Raw genomic sequence first — 14,314 nt, 5'->3', positions numbered from 1 at the left:
AAACATGGACGATAAATAGTTCGGACAGGAGGAGAATAGAAGCTTTCGAAATGTGGTGCTACAGAAGAATGCTGAAGATTAGATGGGTAGATCACATAACTAATGAGGAGGTATTGAATAGAATTGGGGAGAACAGGAGTTTGTGGCACAACTTGACGAGAAGAAGGGACCAGTTGGTAGGACATGTTCTGAGGCATCAAGGGATCACAAATTTAGCATTGGAGGGCAGCGTGGAGGGTAAAAATCGTAGAGGGAGACCAAGAGATGAATACACTAAGCAGATTCAGAAGGATGTAGGTTGCAGTAGGTACTGGGAGATGAAGAAGCTTGCACAGGATAGAGTAGCATGGAGAGCTGCATCAAACCAGTCTCAGGACTGAAGACCACAACAACAACAACAACCTAAAATGTGAAAGGAATAGGGCTCATCGCTGCAGGTGGTGGGAACTCATCGTGGGTAACGGGGCTGCTGGTGAAAATAAGGCCAGGGGGGGTTTATGGTCAGTGATTAAACGACAAGACGTACCATAAAGGTACAGGAGGAATTTGGTACAGGCAAACAGGATAACGAGGGCCTCCTCCTCAATTTGGGAATATTTGCTTTGGGCCTTGGTGAGGGATTTAGATATGTACGCAATCGGGTGTTCCAATCCAGCAGTGGAGGGAATGAACTCTCGATAGTACACAATTTTACCTAGGAAAGACCACAATTGGTGGACGTTGCTTGGACAAGGAAGGGCCTCTATAGTGGCGACATGGGAGGAGGTAGGCGATATTCCATTTCGGAAAATGGTGTCAGCCAGGCAGGAGATACCAGGTTGAAAAAAGGAGCATTTAACAATGTTGCATTTTATGCCCGCAGTCCACAGGCGCAGGAACAATTGTCACAAATGACTGTGATGCTCATCCGCAGTACAGCCAGTGACGATGATGTCGAGGTTTTTGATACATCTGGGCACATCTCGCAAGAGCTGTTCCAAGTAAAGCTGAAAGATGGCCGTTGCACTAGTGATGCCATACACGAGGCGGTTCAACCGGAACAGTCCAAATGGTGTGTTGACGACGGCCAAGTGAGTAGAAGGCTCATAAAAAGCTATTTGGAAGTAGGCCTTGGCAAGATTGATCTTCGAAAAACGTTGTCCCCCAGCGAGCTTGGAGAACAGGTCCTTGGGATGGGTAAGGGGATAATCATCAACCTGTAGCTGAGGGTTTAGCGTAGCCTTGAAGTCGCAACAAACCCGAACATGCCCATCTAGTTTCTTGAGGACGACCAAGGGCGTCGCCCAGGAACTGCAACGGACCGGAGTGACGACTCCCTCCGTGGTGAGATGGTCCAGTTCCTGTTTAAGAGGATGCTGGAGAGCGAGGGAAAATTGCCGAGCCTGGAAGTACTTTTGGTGGGCAGACTGTTTCAGCTGGAGTGACACCTGAAAATCTTGAGCACAGCCGACTCCCAGTGAGAAGAGGTCCAGGAATTCTGTGCACAAGGTATCGAGTGCCGGAAACGGAACCTGGGAAGACACCAGATGATCACTGTCGTCGATTGCGAAGCCAAAGGCACTGAAGGCTTCCAACCCAAAGAGGTCTGCAGTGGCTGCATTGTTGACCACAAGGAAGGTAACTTCCTGGCGAACCAATTTAAATAGGACGGAAGCCGTGAACTCACCCAAGAGAGCGATCAGTTGCTTATTATAAGTAAGGAGGCGTCGAGGTATGGGCGCCAGGGGGGATGCCCAGTCTTTGCATAAGAGGAATAGTTGATCAGTGAGACCACTGCTCCGGTATCCACCTGCATGTGCAACAGCCGACCGTTGATCTGAACGTTGATCATCAGCTTGGAAGAACCAAAGAATACACCTGGTTATGTCCATGGGTAGCGGCCCCCACAGTCATTGGCCGGAGGAGGAGGAGGATGCTGGCGAGAGTGGCAGACCGTACCCACATGTCTGTTACGGGTACACAACTGTACAATATGCCCACCTAGCAGGGCAGTCTTCCCGTGCATGGTCCTGAAAGCATGCTGGGCACGACGGAATCCACAGGGGCTGGTGGTACTGGCGAGGGCACAGGGGCCTCTGTGTACCAACAGTCTGCACTGGACCCGCGGAGCCAGCCGAGGGTGCGAAGTCCTGGATGGGCGGCTGCCCTGCCGACGCTGTGCTGAACCTGGAGGCCGGCGCCAGTCATCGGAACGGACGTCAGCAACGTCTCCGACCTCCGCCAGCTGTGCGACGAGCTCCGATGCTTCGTGGTCTCAGAGGGACGCCACTTCCGCCCAGGATTCCAAACGCTTGTCGGCTACCGTAGGGACTTCGCACTTGAATACCAACTCAATGATATGGTCCAGAGTAGGATCGTCGAGTCTGAGGGCGTCGCATCGGAAAGTAGCGTCAGGGGCGGCCTGGATGAGGTGGTAGGACTCTTTGGAGACCCGTGTGGTGAATTGACACTTCCGGCTGAGACCTTGCAGTTCCGCTGTCCACTGGCGATAAGATTGTCCTGCCTTCTTGCGACACTGGTAAAATTCGACCTGGGCAGCCAACAAGTGGAACCCTCGTCGGTAGCAGGCCACAAGAAACTCACAAACGTGTGAGGAAGTCAAAGAATCCGGAGGTCGAGGTTGTAGTTTCGTCAAGAGAATATACACTTTTGACTGGTTCCAGGACAAAAAGTAGGAACGACGAGCAGCCTGTTGGACAACCTGATGGATGTGAAAATGCTGCAGGAGCTGCTTCTTGTATGTTTCCCAGTCTTCAGTATCATCGTTGAAAGCGGGAAACGGAGGGGGAGGCGGAATCAGTTGGTTTTTCAAGAGATTCTTAAAGCAACGTTCCTGTGTATCCTGAGATTTCTGGCAAAACTATTGAAAACCTTGTAGTAAGTCGTGCACACTTTGAATTAGCTGCTGAAGCACTATTTCCGCCATGATGAAGACACACACTGGCACAAACTCGTCGCCACTTGTGTTGTAACTGACAATTCGAAAGTTCTTACAAAACAACTTTTATTAACGTGAGTCTGCATGGAAATGACTGAATAACAACGAAAAGTCACAATCACAAAGCCAGTAAGAATTTCCTACTAAAGGCAATAAAAGATAACTTCTAAGTTTCCCACAAGAGTCCGCGGTTACAAACATACAGTTAATTCCAAGTCCTATTCCGATTGCGAAGACGCAGTCTTCCGTGGAGACGTTCTTGAGGTCGGTATTTGGCGTGAACTGACGTTCGGTGCTTTTTCTATCCTTTAAATAATATTGACCAGCCAGTCAGATGTTGGTGTAGTAATACTTGCTGCAGGCCATCTCGAACTCCCTCTGCAGGACGTAGCCCGCGGAATGTCTGTTTTCAAAACAGCTTTGGTTTACCATTGCTCACGTCTTGGGCATAGACAACCTCGGTCCTGTGTGGTGTTAGATGTGTTGCCGGTCCGCAGGTGCTACCTTGACGACGGCATAACACAGACCTTATAGTCGTAACTATCCATTGAAGTAGCTCCTGAATTGGCATCACATACAGTGTGTATCCCATACCAGTTCCTGTACCAAGGAATTGAACCTGGGTCCACAACAAGGCAGACATATAATGCACATTGATGTGGCTACTTTCCTTCATACTTGTCGAGCAGAGCCGGAAAATGAGTTCCTGAAATCATCAGTGCCAAGGGGTATCCTGCGATCAGGTGCACAGCTGTTCTGTGCTGTGAGATGACACCCCTCCAGCCCCATCCCCCCCCCCCCCCCCATGACCCCCAAAAAAGTAATACAGAGTAAAGGATTAACGAAAACTGGGGGAAAGATACTGTAGTAGAAAGCTATGCATCGAAGAAAATTGACATCCAAAACATTTAATAAATATTTGTGAACGTGTCTCAGTATATACCTTTAGGAATTTATGGTCAATTTTGACTCTTTCACCACAGATTCTGAAAACCCACCCAGTGTCAGGTACACTTGACGAAAAAGATCCAAAAATTCATCAGAAAACATGATGTTGTCAAATGTTAGATTTTAGTAACAAAAAAGTGAAATCAACATGAACGAAAAATAATCGTGGTTGTTTTAAAGCATTTTAACCGTTTTTGAACATTTTCACTGTTTTCTAATGCATTTTCATTTCTTTTTCGAATATTTATTTATGTGTTTGTGAAAAAAATATTTCTGCATATTATTATAAGAATAATTTAAAACAAAATTAAAGTAATGAACATTCGAAGATATATTGGAAAATATTGTTGTTGATGAACTATAATGACACTGTAGAGAAAACACACTGGTTGTAAAATGTATTAATTGCAAAGAAATTAAAAATTGAAATTATTTTCATCAAAATGTTGTGCAAAGAGAAACATTGAGGAAAATGTAAAAAGTTTACAGAATAATATATCAGAAATAAAAATTTTGGTGATAAAAATAGCTGCTTTAGCCTAACAAAAAATCTATCTTTTTCTTGAACTCAGTTCATTTTCTTAACTTCAAATAAACTGTATTTATCTTGAACACATTTAAATTTATCTTCAATTTCAACTCTCTAAATTTATCATATATTCATTTCAGTTTCAATAATTTTTTAATTCTTTGTTTTTTATTTTTTTATTTTCTAACTTTGCACTTATTTATACATTATTACCTTAATTTTCTATCATAATTACTTTTCATTTACTTTATTAAAGTTGTTTTTCTTATAAATGGAGACAAAATTGTGAAGCCTGACTACCATTAATGTTCATGATTATTGTGAATTAAATCTATTTACTGGGTAGAGTAATTTTGGAAAAGAATTTTTAATTGCTTTATTAAACATCTTAATATGAAGTTCATTATTTCGAAACAGTAACCTTATTTTGAATTTGAAAATGACGATAATTTGTTAAAAATGATGAAAATAAGCATATTGAAGAAATGTTTCTATTTTCTACTAATTTATTACAGAAACAATTAATTAATATCTAGTTAACATAGCATTTGAAAACAGATTATATATTACAAATTTAGAGAACAATCCAAACTTGCTTGGTCCAAATTTTTGTTAATGTTTCGAAACAAGAAATTATGGAAGCAGTGAAGAAAAATTTAAAATTACATAAGGGGTTGTTAGTAAATTTTCTAATTTTTGTGGTTATATGAGGAAATAATCTGATTCTGAAGAGACAATGGGTACTAAATTTCAACACATAATTATAGAACAACGAATGATAGAGATTTGATTAAACGTTATGAAGCTGGAAAAAAAGAATTTACATAATGAATGTCTGAATTTCAAACTCAATGATCTGGTTGGAGTCTGGATCACATTTTTGGATTACAGTTAGCAATTAACAAGGTTTATCTTACATCGAATTACCAAAAAAATAAAAAATAAGTGTTTGTGTTAATGTTCAAAATGATTATCAAAACTATATTTTGTTGCCAATAAAATTAGTATTATATCCTGTAGATAAAAATGTAGAGGTTGTAAAAAATATAAAAATGTAGAAGTCATTATTGATGAGAAATTTGACAAATTTACATTTCCAATTGCAGCTGAAGGTATTTATAATACTGGGAGTAAAATTAATGTATCTATTAACGTTTACTCGTCTGATGAAAAGTATTAGATGTCTCCATTAAAAATTGCTAGTCGTCAGAAAGAAAAACATATTACTCTATCAGATTTTAAAGATAAAAGTAACTGTAACAGGCTGGGAACTATGTTCACATAATAGTTAGATTAAAGATTCATCTTGGCTCAGTTCAGTTGAGATCTCAAAACATAAAGAAATGAAATATTTTGTAATATGTGTTCATTAGATTTTAACTATAAAGAAAAATTAGATATCCACATTCCAAACTCTTTGGCAAATATGCCTCTAAAAGTGGAATTACCAGAGAAAAATTGATATATAAGTTTTAAAAGCTATCAATAGACAATGAAAGTTTCATCTGTTCTTATGCTGATTTTGGAAGGTTACTTATTAAAAACTGATAACTGTGAGCCTGATCCACAGAAGTCATATAAAGTCAAAAATCAAAAAACATGAATGAAGAAGTTTCTGTTATTACATAATCATATGAATTGATATAATAGAAATGTATAGGGAGGACCAAATTGTCATAAAAATTTATCGAATGTAAGTAAAAAGAAGTTAAAGAAATTGGTAGTTTATATACTGAAGCAGAAGAAATGATATCATAACATTTGAAGAACAATCAAGACATAAAAAATAAGTTCATTATGTAGAAGTCATTATTCACAATAAAACCAAAAGTTCATCCTCATCATCATTTAACTGGAAAGTATATAAATCTGTTATCTAATAATCGTGATTAACAACTGAAACTTCCATGTGCACCAGCTTATTTACATAACCTCTCGGAATATGATACTCATTTGTTCACAAAAGAACTCAGTTCTGAGGAAAAAGAAATAGATTTGATATGTAACAATGAAGATACATATACTAGTTTTGGTAAAAAGAGAGCAAAATTGAAAATGAGGTTATGATATATTTAAATTAAGGCTTCTTCACATGATAATTTATCATCAAAAGTAAGAAAGAGTCATACAAAAAAAGTTAGAAAACTTTTACTAAAGACCTACTAAATTTCGTAATTAAAATGATGTTTATGCTCATGACTGTATGGATAGTTCAAAAAATTTAAAGAAAGATTTCTTCCAGGAAAACAAACATTTTATTATAAGTTAAATGAATGTGCTATTACTGATGAAGATTACAAATGTACTGAATTAATTTGGGAAAAATTTAATGCAAAAAAATCTTGCTGAATATCGTGATACATATATTAAAACTAGTGTTTTGTTTCTGTGTGACATTTTTGAAAATTTTATGAAAATTTGTATAAAACTTATGATTTGAATCCATCTTGGTATTTTATAGTGTTAGTTTTAAATTGGAATTCGATTTTAATGTGAAAAAAGTTATTTACCGTTCCTAGCTGATTATGACATGATACTAATGTTTTGAAAAAGGTATCAGAGGCGGTATACCTGAATACAGGAGTGAGAAATAAAGCGACAAATGATACTAAAAACGAAACCGATATGTTAAACCTTATGAATAATTCAGTATTTGGAAAATCGATTGAAAATATTAGAAACAGCATACATGTAAAATTAATTGCTGATGCAAATAGAGTGTGAAAAACTTTTAACAAAACAGAATTTCACAGAAAGAACAATATTTTGTTGTGTGTTGAGAGGGAGTAAGAGTGATATTCGCTGCATGAGACAGAGGAACTTATCTCAGTCGGCGATTCTGATGAGACATTCGTTGTGAGCCGCGTACTGTAGCAGCAACCTTGGCTGAAAACTAAACTATTCACTAGTGTAGAGTGTGGAACTGGGTAGGAATCTGGTCAGTTAGCGGCTACAAGTCATCTATTCGTAGACAAGTAGTTATTTCCCAGGAAGTACCTCAAAAATGGTTCGAATGGCTCTGAGCACTATGGGACTTACCATGTATGGTCATCAGTCCCCTAGAACTTAGAACTACTTAAACCTGACTAACCTAAGGACATAACACTCATCCATGCCCGAGGTAAGATTCGAACGTGCTACCGTAGCGGTCTCGCGGTTCCAGACTGAAGCACCTAGATCAGCTCGGCCACTCACCCGGCCATCTATTATACAATGACATGGTCAGCTTGCAACCTTACATGTGCACCATAACCCATACACCTACTTAAGAGATTAAATCTACAAGTCCCTCCCACAATGATGTTGCTGAGTGGTGTATCATTACATAGTCTGGATACTTTCGTTTAATATGATGTATTTAAGATTGCATTCTTGAACTGGTTGTAACGTAAGAGCTTCACATTGCTCGTGATCGTTAAGTGGTCAATAGGGGGAAATATTGTTTACAGATCTGTTTTCTCATCGTGACTCTTTTACAAGGTAACTAATCACTAGACAGTTGCGCATACTGTCGCTTCATTTCATCCATTATGAGGAATTACTTCTACCGGCATCGGTGGCCGAGCGGTTCTATGAGCTTCAGTCTGGAACCGCTCGATTGCTACGGTCACAGGTTCGAATCCTGCCTCGGGCATGGATGTGTGTGATGTCGTTAGGTTAGTTAGGTTTGAATAGTTCTAGATGCTAAGGGACTGATGACCTCAGATGTTAAGTCTCATACTGCTCAGAGCCATTTGAACCATTTGAATTCCTTCTCTGGTACTATATAAGAGAATAATGTCTTCACCAGACCGTACTCAGTTGGTAGTGGCCATACCTTATACAGTGTATATACATAACTATCAACAGAAAGTGCATTTAATAGATAATTTAAGGTGTCACCTGCTAAAAATACGTCTAAATCTATTATTCCTAACAACAGGTATCCTTGACCTTCGTGAGTTCCACAGGACACCTTTTGTGTTTTAGTTCTCCTTTGATTAGTTCCAAATACTTAACTACCTGCACATAATTTATCAACTGCGGTTCTAGGAGACCCTTCTGCCCATTCATTATGGCGGAAATCAAGAAGTCATACTCTCGCTCTAATATATTAAACGTGGCCCTAAGTTGCTCTAACTCTTCCGTGATGGTTATCACAATCAAGGCCTGTTGTACCTTTCTGTTCGTTTCGCTATTCTATCTGCAATAATTTGAGCTTTCTTAATTACCCTGTTTAGAGTCTGATTAATCCCTGTCAATGACGCCCTGACTATCGTCAATTACTCCTTGGACAATCGCAACAGCTCTCTCTGTTAATCCTCTAATGCGTCTATTTTTGCACTGAAAATGTCGCATCATCTTCGTCTAGTGTGCCAAATAGTATCTTTCTAGTCTCCACATTAAAGTATAATATAACCCATTTAGGTCTGGGTGTTTCATGCCAGGTGAACTGCTCAAATAAACCTCTTGTCTCTGTAATTTTTCCAACATGCCATGGTGTTGTCTTTTGAACGTTCTCACACTCCTCAACGTTCACCTTTGCCTGGTGCAACCTATGGAGGCAATGCGCTACTTCGCTATCAGCTAATGCTTGCGTCTGCCCGAAATTTTCGTGTAGTTCCTTCAATCGAAAACAACTTACAATTCTTGCCACTGACTGTCCAGCTTCTGACTGCGTCCTCTTCGCACGCTTCTATCATACAACAACATCCAGTCATGCCTTCTAAATTCTTTTGGGTTCTGCGTCCGGTCATAGTTAACCTTATTCTTCTCCTTGCTTTCGTGGGTCGCCTCGCGGGCAGCTTGATGCAGCAGTTGCATCCGTCGTCGAACCTCAGTCACGTAATCCTCGTACTTATAAACTACGTTTGCTGATTTCCTCAGTAACCACCCCAAAAAAATTCGAAAAGTGTGTACGCAGACGTACAGTGCGGAGTTGTGTATTACACAAATGTCACAAAAGAAATCCATTGGTCCCAATCGTCCTGAACTCGGCTAATGTAGTGCCATAACATTTCGGTTAGCGCACGATGTGAACGCTCCAGTGAACCATTTGTTTGTAGATGGTAAGCTGTCGTCTGTATTTTATATATTCTCAATAGTTTACATAAACGCTTCGTAGTATAGTTTATAAAATTACTTCCCATTTCACTAAGTAAACTGCAGGGATCCGAAACTTCAGAATTATGTTATCTACCAACTTACGCGCGACAGTGTCAGTGGCTTGGCGGTCAATTGGCTCGGCTATAACAAACTTTGTGATTACCGAACTGGATTAATGGTGAGGGACCTATGATGTCAATAACGCATCTTTCAAAAATAAACTCTGGGATTGGTGTTAATTCCATTGGCTGCTTCGTCTTTATCTGCAGTAATATGTTTTTATGGCATTTCCTTATGAAATTCTCTATGTCTAACTTCATCCCAGGCCAAGTACAGTATTGTTTTACTAATCATATATCATCCCCATTCCCTGATTTCCGCCGAAAGTGGATATGTGCATTTGCCTTAGCACTGCCAGCTTTTCTTTGGTACTTGCTTGTTTCCAGTGATTCTTCTCCTACATCACTGGTTTGTTCTTCAGCGCTCTGTGTCGGAGCCGTTATCTCTGCTCTAGCTAGCTCGGCTTGCGTCTCCACGGACGTGGCCTCGGCCGGCTTATCTTTACTCTTGTCACTGTTCCTGGCTGGCTCCTCACAAGGGAACCTCCCCATAGCACCCCCCTCAGATTTAGTTATAAGTTGGTACAGTGAATAGGCCTTGAAAAACTGAACACAGATCAATCGAGAAAACAGGAAGAAGTTGTGTGGAACTATGAAAAAAATAAGCAAAATGTACAAACTGAGTAGTCCATGCGCAATATAGGCAACATCAAGGAGGGTGCGAGGTCATGAGCGCCTTGGTCACGTGATTAGCGTGAGCAGCTGTGATACGCGAAGTCCTTAGTTCAAGTCTTCCCTCGAGTGAAAAGTTTAATTTTTTATTTTCAGACAATTATTATCTGTCCGTCCGTCTGTCCGATGCGAAGTAACTGCGCCGTAGTATGGGGATGCTAGACACGGAAAAATTTGAAAACGTTAAAACCATATGTTTTGACAGAGCACAGGCAAAACTGTGCGACTTTGAAACTGTTGCATTCATTAGTTGCAGTTTATGTGACAAACTCTTATGTTTTCATCACATTTTTGTGAGTGATTATCAGATCCACAAGAAAACCTAAATGGGGAAAGATAGAAGAATCTTTTTATCCATTCGCCAAGTGTACAAGTTAGGTGGGTCGACAACATATTCCTGTCATGTGACGCACATGCCGTCACCAGTGTCGTATAGAATATATGAGACGTGTTTTCCTGTGGAGGAATCGGTTGACCTATGACCTTGCGATCAAATGTTTTCGGTTCCCATTGGAGAGGCACGTCCTTTCGTCTACTAATCGCACGATTTTGCGGTGCGGTCGCAAAACACAGACGCTAAACTTATTACAGTGAACAGAGACATCAATGAACGAACGGACGGATCATAACTTTGCGAAAATAAGGGAAGTAAACATTTCACTCGAGGGAAGACTTGAACCAAGGACCTCTCGTTCCCCAGCGGCTCACGCTAACCACGGGACCACGGCGCTCATGAACTCAGACTTTCCTTGATGTTGCTTATCTTACCCACAGACTACTCAGTTTGTATATTTTGCTTATTTTTTCATAGTTCCACATAACTTCTTCCTGTTTTCTCGATTGATCTGTGTTCAGTTTTTCAAGGCCTATCCACTGTGCCAACTTATAACTAAATCTGAGGGGGGTGCGATGTGGAGGTTCCCTTGTCAGTACTCTCTGTTGTGCGTCCCCACCTAACACGCTACGGATACAGGAAAGCGCATTGGCTAGTCGATTCTGTTTACCTTCTTTGTACAGTATCTGGTAGTCCTACTCCTCTAGCTTTAGGCGGAGTTTTAACAACCTAGACGACGGATCAGATATACTGCCCAACAACACCAGTGGTTTATGCCCCATGACTATCTTAAATTGTCGTCCGAATAAGTATGGCCGAAAATATGTGACAGCCCATACTACTGTCAGAAACTCACGCTCTACTGTACTGAACTGTATTGTAATAATCGAGAGGTCGGTTCGTGCAGAAGATCCTGCACAGGTACCACTTCCGCGTTTATGGACGGCTATAAAGGCAATGTGGATCAATATTTCTGCAGGGGGCTTCCAACGACTTGTTGAGTTCACGTTATTTGGAGTGGCTGCTCTACGCTGGGCGAAAGGAGGTCTCACACAATATCTGGAAATATCCCACGGCCTTTGTCACTCAGTGTAGCCAGTGCCGCTAGGAAATAAACTCCAGTGTACAGGGGATAGGGAAAATAATGTGAACACCTGTACCTACTTGGGAATGGTTTATTAACAAGGTATTGTACCCCATTTGCCTCTAATACAGCTGTGATCCTTCTTGTATTACTGGGATATAATGATTAATCTCCAGTGGAATGTTATGCCACTCTTTGATCAGAACCTCTTCTAACTATCTGCGCTCCAATGCCGCCCACAAGGGTTCGATAATGTTCAAGTTCGGGAACTGTGCTGGCCCAGGAAGACTCTTCAGTTCAGTTGCAGGCTCCTCATACCACGATTGTACTGTCCTGGCTGTGTGAATGGGTGCATTATAGTCCTGAAAAATGGCGTCACTGTTGGGGAACAACATCTGCATCATGAGGAGCACCTAATCACCTAAAATGTTCATATAATCGTTGGCTGTAACAGGGCCTTTGAGAATAGTGACAGGACCAGTAGAATACCATAATATAGCTGCCCACACTATCACACTTCCACCTCCATGCTAAACCGCTGGAATCAAGCAATCAGGACTGTAGGCTTCTTTTGGCGTTCTGCAGACATAAACCCATTCCGATGTTGGAAATAACGAATGCTGACTCGTCAGACCATACGATTTGTTTCTACTGATCAGCCATCCAGGATTTATGCTCCTGACGCCATGCTTTACGCTTCTTTGCGTTGTTTGTCGTCTCTGATGGTTTCGTTATTACAGCTCGTCCATGAATATTCACTTTATCAAGTTCTCGGCAGAAAGTGTCGATAGTATGGAGTCCCGAGGAAGGCTATTGAGCTCTGCAGTCACCTAGCCGCCGCAGTTTTATGTTGTTTTGACACAATTCGTGTTAGAGTACAATGATCTCTGTCGTTTGGTTTTAATTTGCGCCCACTATTACGTTTACACGATGTCTTTCCATGTTTCGTGTAGGCTGTCATGACTGTTGAAACAGTTGCCCTTGAAACACTCAATAATTTCGCTATCTTGGCTGCTGATGCCCCAGCTAATCAGGCCCCCACAATCTACCCTCTTTGGAACTCTATTAGGTCTTTCATTGCACGTCGAACTCGGCCTCTGAATGCAAATACGAAGTGTGCATTATTCGTAAACAACCTGCACTGATGCATAGCCGGTACTGAACAAGCACAGTCCAGTGTGACACGTGCCTTACATGTGTTGTTGACCGTCAAACAAAACCATCTAATTACTACTACTGTTCACATTATTTTGCCTATACCCTGTAGCCCCATTGCACACTTTCACCGGCAAAGACGTCTAGCAGAATTGTGATTAGCCAGCAGCTACGAGGAAAACTGTCCATAGTCGGGAACTTCTTTCTCATCGCCAGCGGTGGCCAGGCTGGTCGAAGAAATCTCTGAGCAAAGATAGGTGAGCGTCATAATTATTGATATGTGCACTCGCATTGATCATTATTCGTCGTCTTATAATGCTGCTAGTATTACATACTGATAGTATCAATATCGCATTATAGTAATTTGGAACCTTTTTATCAATGAGCATGAAAAATTTCGCTTTAAAAATCATTTTTTTTTTTGCAATGGGAAATAAACCGACGCTATCTGTCGACGCTTGGCATCACATGGTTAATGTGATGAGCAGAATTTTTTGTGCTGAGTCCAGCTACACATTGCCAAAATGAAATAGCAAATATTCCCCAAAGCGCCGTAGACAATGTGTCTGACAACTATTAGGAGGGACACATAGTACCCATTAGTGCTAACAAAGATATTTAGGTAGCTGTTTGCTGTAGACATTGTTATGTTGTATTAACGAACTCAACTATTTCCCAAAACAGGGAAACATAGCACCACAGAGAAATGTAGCTTGGCAACGCCAACACTTTCACATAAATAGCCCTACTCTAAATACGACCTAATCCTTACTATGTAACTAGCTTCTTCAGCAAATTCTATGAACTCTAAAATATTGAGGCACCCAAAAACGTCATAATTTCATTGATATGTCATAGATATTATGTAAATTGAAGGTGGATGGGGAAGAATGGAAAGAAAAGGTGAGGAGCCACTGATGTCACCTGCATCAGGACTTCATACGGAATCAGTAGCAACGAATGAAGACATGTGCCAGATCAGGATTTGAACCTGTGCTCTCTTGATTATGAGGTAGTTGCATTAACCACTGCACCAACCAGACACACTGTTTAACACAATTGTACGGACTGTCTCGCCATGCCTCCCATCTAACCAAAACCCCCGCCCATGTCTGAAAGAACTGACACCATGCGGAATATGCCGCTATGATACATATTATGTAAACTGAAGGTAGAGGGAGAGGAAGGGAAAGGAAAGGAAAGGAACTATTGATGTCAGCTGCACCGGGAGTTCATGCAGAATCGGCAGCGACAAGTGAAAATGTGTGTCACACCGAGATTCGATCAGGGATCTACTGTTTGCTAGGAAGTTGCATTAACCACTGCACCACCTGTACACAGTGTTTCTGGCAACTGGGCGAACTATCTTGCCCCCCTCCCCCTCCACCGCGGCTGACCCACACTCACACCAGAACAATCCTATCAGGAGCCACTGTTTGTGTCCTCCACA

This window comes from Schistocerca serialis, chromosome 3 (genome assembly GCF_023864345.2).
Source record: "Schistocerca serialis cubense isolate TAMUIC-IGC-003099 chromosome 3, iqSchSeri2.2, whole genome shotgun sequence".
In the NCBI taxonomy this organism is placed as follows: Eukaryota; Metazoa; Arthropoda; class Insecta; order Orthoptera; family Acrididae; genus Schistocerca; species Schistocerca serialis.
This window is presented reverse-complemented; position numbering follows the sequence as displayed.